The following is an 8563-nucleotide window of genomic DNA, read 5'->3' on the forward strand; positions in this document are numbered from 1 at the left end:
AGGCTCTGTCTTGGATACCTACTTCCATCTCTCTGGTCATGCAGGATGGCCAGGAATGGCCAAGGATGTCAAGGAGCACATGGGTTACTGTGACATCTGCGCCCGCTTCAAGACCTCAAACCAGCCCTTGGTCAGTACCCTCCGGCCCCTATCTGTCCAAAACATCCCTGTTCCCATGTTGGACTGGATTTTGTCACTGATGCCCCTTCTATCAATAACCTCAACACCATCCCCACAGTAACGAACAGGTTCTCAAAGGCCATTCACTTTGTTGCCTGTGCCAGACTCATCATGGCCCGATGCACAGCTGAGATGTTCCTAGGACATGTGTTTCCCTTCATGGTTTCCCCACTGACATAGTCTCCAACAGGGGTCCCCAATTCATTGCCTTCTCAGTCCATTGCATCCTGGGGGCCCGTCGTCGGGGCTGGCAGTACCGAGTGGGCTGTGGTCCTGAGGAACGCTCCTGGAAACCCACTCACTCTATCCTGGCCCCAGTGCTATTCTAAGACTTCATTTCCAATCTACTTTCTGCCAGATCTCCCATCAGTCTCAGCCACGTCATCACTCAAGTCTATTTCAGAAAGTAAACCACACTGATTCATCACTCATCAAACCAGTGGAACGACCAGGACCGAGATGACCAGTTCCCTCAACCTACTCGCAGCTAACAAGAAAGTCAACCTCTCTTTTCTGGAACATCACGGCGTTCCTGTTTTCCATCAGGAAACACACAGGTGTTTCTATATTAAAGTGAGAGTCAAGGCATGGGTGGAGACGTATTTCATCTACACTTTCTGTTAGGAAAACGCTTCTGAAAGAGGCGTCACCTGGTGGACCGAGAGAGCAGGACTAAGGCAGTGATCGACCGCAATCCCCTCAATCCCCCCGCGCAAGCTGTAGGAGTTTCTCAATCAAAAAACGAGTTTTTAACCAGCGCGTGCACCCTCGTGCGTGCACACAAACACACACTCACACAAGACTTACCGCTCAGGAGAAAAGCAGACACAGTTTCTGCAGCATTCTGGAGGATTTCCTGTTGAAAAAGGGAGGAGGGCATTTTATTCAAGGAGGCGAGCGGCTTAGAGAGTAATTGTGCCATATCGGCAGGTGAGTGGCTGAACCAGGTGGAGGTGTGGTTACCTCACCTAGAGACCAGTGCAGTGCAGCCATGTAGTAATTTTGCTGGTAACACCACATTTTTCAGCTTAGCCATCAACCACAGCTGATTCTAAATAAATGAGGAGCAGAGTTTTTAACCCTCTCAGGCTCAAAATAAGTTTTGATAAAAGGACGAACAACTAAGTCCTTCACGGGTACTTCTGAGTAAAAAAATGCCCATGAAGTACGTATGTGGAGTAACCAGATAGGTAGGTTTTAACGTTGCAAATCTGCAACGCCTGCCTCCAGAATTTTTAACCTGAAGACGGAGATATAATTATGGTTTTGGGCTGAAATATTAAATTTAAAGTAAGTAGCACTAAGCTGCCACACTAAGGGTTGGTTTATGCTTGACGCGTCCGCGAGGTCCGCACGGCTCCGCGCAGAAAAGTTGCATCATTTTGCGTCATTTTAACAACCACGCCCCTCCACCGCGTCTCCGCGCGGCCCAAGATTTCCGCAATGCGCACCTCGGAAAATTTCTAACCACGCGGACGGACGGACGCGGAAAAACATGGCGGACCGGCAAGAACTAGTATGGCAGAGGTTCGTAAACACAGACATTTGTATGATTCAGCTCTCAGAGATCACCGTGATCACCATGTTGTTAATAATTCTTGGAGAGAAATAGCTCGCACTGTCGGAAAAGACGAGGACGCTGTTAAAAATGCTGAATTGTCATGTTGTAAACAGTAGTTTCTACTTCTACTATGGTGTAGTGTTGGATGCATGCCGTAGAGCTCCATGCTGCCCCCTACAGTTTGGGAGAATATTGGCTCACCGCAGAGACGAGCCGCACAAACCATAAACGCTGCGAGTTGTGAAGCGCGTTCCATCCGCGAGCCGCATCACCAAGCGGAAAGTAAATGCGTCAAGCATAAACCAAGCTTCATGATTACACATGTGTACAGCACCATTAGACACTCATCATTACAGTTTATCAGCAAAAAAAAAAAAGTTTATTTAGGCATTACTTGCCCTTTTAACCTGGCCATATCCCAGTGCTCGTGCTTCCACGTCTGGGCAGACACTCACGCTACGGCTAATGGATGGCCACCAAAAGGTCCTTCTGATGAGGGTTATGGTCCTGCCAAGACCAGGATGAATGGGAAACCTCGCCGTATGTGCCCAATGTACAAGAGCCCCTCGAGTGCTGGAAGGAACATACATTTTTATGTGGTGGACCGGTACCTGGATCCGGTTCATGTTTTTGAGCCTCCAGAACCTTGTTCGTTATGTCCCAGGAGATGGAGCCGACTACGCAGGAGGCAGACAGGATGGTGGTGGGTTCCACCTCTCTATTCGAGGTGTATTGGCGAGAGAGAGTGTCAGGTTTAATGTTCTTGGAGCCGGGCCTGAAAGAAATGACAAAGTTGAAACGGGAAAAGAATAACGACCAGCGAGATTGACGGGGGTTCAGTCTCTTAGCCTCCTTGAGGTAAGCCAGGTTCTTATAGTTGGTCCATATGATTATGGGGTGGTCTGCTACTTCTAACCAGTGGCGCCACTCCTCCAATACTAGTTTTGTAGCCAATAACTCTCGGTCACCCACGTCATAGTTTTGTTCAGCAAGAGTGAGACAACGGGAGAAGAAGGCGCAGGGATGGAGGCAGTGATCCGTTGGGGAGAATTGAGAGAGAACAGCTCCTACCCCATAGCCTAGTGAACTAGACCAAATTCTTGCGTTGCAAAGTTTGGTCTAGGAACGCTCCACTGGAACCTCAGCAGCCCCTAACAGCATTCTGGCTGGCCAATCACAGCTCTCTAGAGGGGTTTCAAACACATAAAGAGCTGTGATTGGTCCATAATGGTGGGCCAATCATAATGCTCTATCTGCTTAGTGAACAAATCAGAGAGCTTTATCCGCTTTGTGGGCCAAACAGGGCACTCTATATGCCTGGTGGGTGGGATGATGCAACAGAGTGAAACAAGATGGCGACAGCTCATTTGAAACGGCTTTTACATCAATTTTGGACTATTAGAACTTGGGCTTCATTAGAATCAGGAGCAGATAGATGTATTTAAGTGCTTTTTTTAAAGAAATAATTATGTGCTTTCTCCCTCTTCAACTGTGGTCCACCTCATTTACCGATGGCTGTCGCAGTGAGTATGTCACATTCATTGTCCAGTAGCATGCGAAGATCATTTGAAAGACATCGGTAGAACCCGCCCCACAACCGAGAGCCGTCAATGGAGCGTTGCCAGACTAAATAATACATTTATTTAGTCGTCGTCGTCCCCCCCCCGGCACCGCCACTGGGTATGTAAACACACGCTGAGCAGAACCTTCTGGATTTAGAAGGCCTCATAGAAAGTGGATTTATGCTGTAGATGAAAGGTCACTATGTTGATCAATGTATAGGTGAAAATTGACCCTTTTGGTACGTTACAACGGTTCAGGGAGGTTTTGCTCAGACAAGTGAAAAGAGAGTTGCAGTAGTCTAAGTGTGGGGATGGGTCAATAGGTGTGTGCAATTCCAAGTACGACCTCTAGAAGTGCTAATGAGCCAAACAGGAGTTTCCAGGGTGAACTCAAGTGTAAGGTTGTTGGACTAATACTTGGCCACTCTATAAATATTGTGGTCCCTTGATGACCCCATTCTCCTAGATGAAACCCTCCATGCTAAAGCTAACTGTTGTGGGGTGTAGACCTGCCTCTTTGCTTCCTGCTGCTTTTGCTCTGTGAAAAAAACACCCAGAGAGAACAGCTCCACACCATCTGCCTGCAGATTCCTCTCTGCTCACCAAGCATCCACACGGTGGGTATTTATAGGTGTGATTTAGCCCGGGTCTGTGCTCCTAGTGTTGGTGAGGAGTCAGCGGCGTCTCACTTCATTTTACACAGCTGCCTCGTTATACAGCGCGTCGGCAGTTTGTGAGGTTTAATTACAGTTTTCTAAACCGACATTTTGTCAAGTAGTGCTAAGACACAGGAGTATAATTAAAGGTTTTGGCACATGAAATGACAATTAAAGAGGGATATTTTTGTCCTCTGCAGGGTGACACATGCATTCTGTAGCTACAGTCGGCGCTTCTGCTGTAATGAGAAAGTAGAGCCGGTATCCATGGAAATGCAGTCAGAAAAGTTCAACTCGTGCATCGAAAACTAAAAGCATTTCAGCATTTAAGTGGCTGTGTTAACAACAACAGATGAACTGTGCAGTTCTAACTTTTAAAGTCACCAATTAGCTTCATGTTCTAACAAATCACGTCAGCCTTCTGAATTTAATGATTTGCTCTCTTTTCTAATTGAGAAATGGCTGCGAAAGTCAGGGAACTCATTACGTACTTCTTGGGTAGAAAATAACAAATATTGGTGAAAATATAAAATTGAATAAAAGTAACAAAATAAACTAAAAAAATACAAAAGTTAAATGGAGAAGAGAGAGAAAATAAAGGATTATGAGACAAACAGCAGCGAATCAAAAATATCTGAGCAGCTAAACAAATGTGCCGGAGAAACTGGGGACTATTTATACTGGGAGGGGGGTGCTAGGCTAATAAATGAGAAAAGCTGAAAAGGAGACAACAAAGTTTTCTAATGAAGATTAAAGTTGTTTGAGGTTGCCAGTTAGCTCCACTGTGGTTAGCTGTTACCTTGTCTTTCTAATTCGGGAGGGGCAAACTTTTTGAGTTGTGGGCCACAATGGGTTCAAAAATTGGACAGAAGGGCCATACAGGGAGCAGGTGGATAGTGTTTGTGCAAAGTAATACAAATTACAAGGAAATGTCATTGCATAAAAGGGGTTACCTTTAATAGGTGGTAAAACATGAACATTAAAGGCTTTTTGAAAAAAGAACTGCATTTATTAACAACAGCAAATAAACACTCTCACACAAAAATGTATCCTTTGACATATACTGTACTTCTTCCTTTTTTAAGAGATGGTGATCTATCAGTGACTCATTGGCTACAACACAGTCAGCTTGCTAGTTTTCAACCCCCTATTTTCAAACAGTTTTCAAAGTAGGGAAACTCACATCCATTTTCACTGTGAACAGCCTTTGTGGTAAAGAATTAATATGCAAGGATTTTCTAAAATAAATAACTGCATTTTTACCAGTAAAAAATCTTTCACAAAAATCAATTATCATCCTTTGGCACATGCCTACCTAACCATATACTTTTCCCCCTTTTCAAATCCATCAGTAATTCTCGCTGGCTACAACACAGTCAGATTTGTAGTTTTCAATTTCTGGTGCTGTGAAGCTTAGAGGATTTTTACTGCTATTTTTTTTTCACTTTTTTCACTTTTTGGGCATTTGTTATGATGCATAACCAAGGCAACAAGCTGGTTTACAATCGGGAGCAGCTGATTAACATTGGAAAGGCTGAAATAATACCTCAACTGAAGCCACAAATCCCAAATGAGCTAAAATGCAAGAAGCATGGGTGCAGAGCGGGAGCAAAACGGAGACATAGAAAGAGGAAATTCAAACCATCTCTTCCATCAATCATAATGGGCAATGTGAGATCACTGGCCAACAAGATGGATGAACTCCAAGCCCTTTCAAGGACTCAGCCAGAGTATCGGCAGTGCAGTGTTATGTGTTTCACTGAGACGTGGCTGCAGGACCATATCCCTGATTCCAGCGTCTCTCTACCAGGATTCCTGACTGTACGAGCAGACAGAGATCTGAAGAGGAGCGGGAAAAGAAAAGGAGGTGGAGTGGCAGTGCTTGTCAACAACAAATGGTGCCATCCAGGTCATCCATCCATTGTCTGAACCCGCTTGTCCACGTAGGGTCGCGGGGGCCAGTGCCTATCTCCAGTGGTCAATGGGCAATCAGGCGGGGTACACCCTGGACAGAGAGCCAGTCCATCGCAGGGCAACACAGAGACACACAGGACAAACAATCATGCACACACACACACACACACACACACACACACACACACACACACACCTTAGGACAATTTAGACAGAGCAGTCAACCTGACAGTCATGTTTTTGGACTGTGGGAGGAAGCCGGAGCACCCGGAGAGAACCATGCATGCATGCACAGGGAGAACATGCAAACTCCATGCAGAAAGATCCCAGGCTGGGAAGCGAACCCAGGACCTTCTTGCTACAAGGCAACAGCTCTAACCACTGCACCACTGTGCAGCCCCATCCAGGTCATGTTTCAGTGAAATGTCGTCTCTGCAGCCCAGATGTTGAACTCTTGGCAGTAAGTTGTCGCCCATATTATTTGCCAAGAGAGTTCACCAGTGTTGTCTTGGCAACCGTTTATATTCCACCTTCAGCCATTGCTGAAAGTGCATGTGATGCCATCAGTTCAGTTGTCACTAAGCTACAAACCCAGCACCCCAATGCATTTGTGGCTATATCTGGTGATTTTAATCATGCCGCGCTCTCTGCTACACTTCCAACATTTCAACAGTTTGTCAGCTGCTCCACCAGAGAAAACAAGACATTGGATTTGTGTTATGCAAATGTAAAGAATGCATACATGTCCAAAACAAGACCTCCTCTGGGACAATCAGATCACAATCTTGTTTTTCTCTGCTCAGAATACAAACCACTTGTTCAGAGGCAACCTGTGACAAGAAAAACTGTGAGTGGTCACAGGATGCTGAAGAAGCCCTGCAGGCTTGTTTGAGACCACAGATTGGATGCCTCTCTGCCAAGGATATGAAGAGGACATCAATGCCATGACTGGATGTGTCACTGACTATATAAACTTCTGTGTGGACAATATCATACCCACCAGAACAGTGAGATGCTTCGCTAATAACAAACCCTGGATCACCAGTGAACTGAAGAATCTGCTAAATGAGAAAAAAAACTTCAAGGAGGGAGACAGTGAATTATTGAGGAGTAGACAGAAGCAATTGAAGATCAAGATCAGAGACAGCAAGGAGGCATACAGGAAGAAGCTGGAGAACAAACTTCAGAGGAACAATATCAGAGATGTCTGGTCAGGGATGAAGAAGATCACAGGCTTCAAGCAGAGGAAGGATTGCACAGATGGCAGCCTGGACACAGCCAATGAGCTGAAAAAGTTCTTCAATAGGTTCAGTTCAGGAACAAACCCAGCATCCTCCTCGCCTGTCCCCAGCCAATCATACATCCCATCCTCCTCTGATCCAACATTTTCCTGTCACACACCAGCTCTTTTGTCCTCTAACGCAGTCATGGACTCTTCTGGTTCTATAAATCTGTCTTCAACCAAGTCAGGAGATGCTGCTGCCCCATTTACCTCCCCCTCCCACCTATCTGTCTCTAGAAGTCAGGTGAAGAGGCAGCTGGAGAGACTGAACAGGAACAAGGCTGTAGGTCCAATTGGTGTCAGCCCCAGGGTACTGAAGGCCTGTGCAGAACAGCTCTGTGGGATTCTACAGCACCTCTTCAACCTCAGCCTGGCACAGGAGAAGGTTCCAGTCCTGTGGAAGACATCCTGCCTTGTTCCAATTCCAAACTCACCCATCAGTCAATGACGACTATAGATCGGTTGCTCTGACATCCCACATCATGAAGGTCCTGGAGAGACTCCTGTTGGTCCACCTGAATAAGCAAACTAGGACATATCAGGACCCGCTGCAGTTTGCTTATCGCCATGGAGTTGGAGTTGAAGATGCCATTATCCAGCTGCTTCAACCAATCCACTGTCACCTGGACAAAGCAGGCAGCACTGTGAGGGTCATGTTCTTTGATTTTTCCAGTGCATTTAACACAATTCAGCCTGATGTACTTTTCCAGAAACTCCAGAAGACACAGGTGGGGGCCTCAACTATCGCCTGGATTAAATACTTCCTGACAAACAGACCACAGTTTGTGAGGCTGAAGAACTGCACGTCAAACCAGGCGATCAGTAACATTGGAGCACCACAAGGGACTGTACTCTCACCATTCCTTTTCACCCCAAACACCTCAGACTTCCAGTACAAATCAGAGACCTGTCATCTACAGAAATACTCAGATGACTCTGCAGTTGTCGGGTGTATCAGAGATGGACAGGAAGCTGAGTACAGAGAGCTGGTGGAGCGCTTTGTGGCATGGTGTGGAAACAATAATCTGACCTTGAACGTGAACAAAACAAAGGAGATCATTTTAGACTTCAGAGGAAACAGGGTGGAGTCAAACACTGTTTCCTTCATGGGAGAAGAAGTGGAGGTGGTTGAGGAATACAAATACCTTGGAGTTCACTTGGACAACAGACTGGACTGGAGAAAGAACAGCGAAGCTGTTTACAAGAAGGGACACAGCAGACTGCACTTCTTGAGGACGCTTAGGTCCTTCAGTGTCTGTAGCAAGATGCTGCAGATCTTCTACAAGTCTGTTGTTGAGAGTGTAATCTCTTCAGCCATCGTCTGTTGGGGTAGCAGCATCAGAAGCAGGGACCTGAAAAGGCTCAACAGCCTAATAAAAAAGGCTGGTTCTGTTCTGGGGACGACTGT

Source organism: Nothobranchius furzeri, chromosome 7 (assembly GCF_043380555.1).
Source record: "Nothobranchius furzeri strain GRZ-AD chromosome 7, NfurGRZ-RIMD1, whole genome shotgun sequence".
NCBI lineage: Eukaryota > Metazoa > Chordata > Actinopteri > Cyprinodontiformes > Nothobranchiidae > Nothobranchius > Nothobranchius furzeri.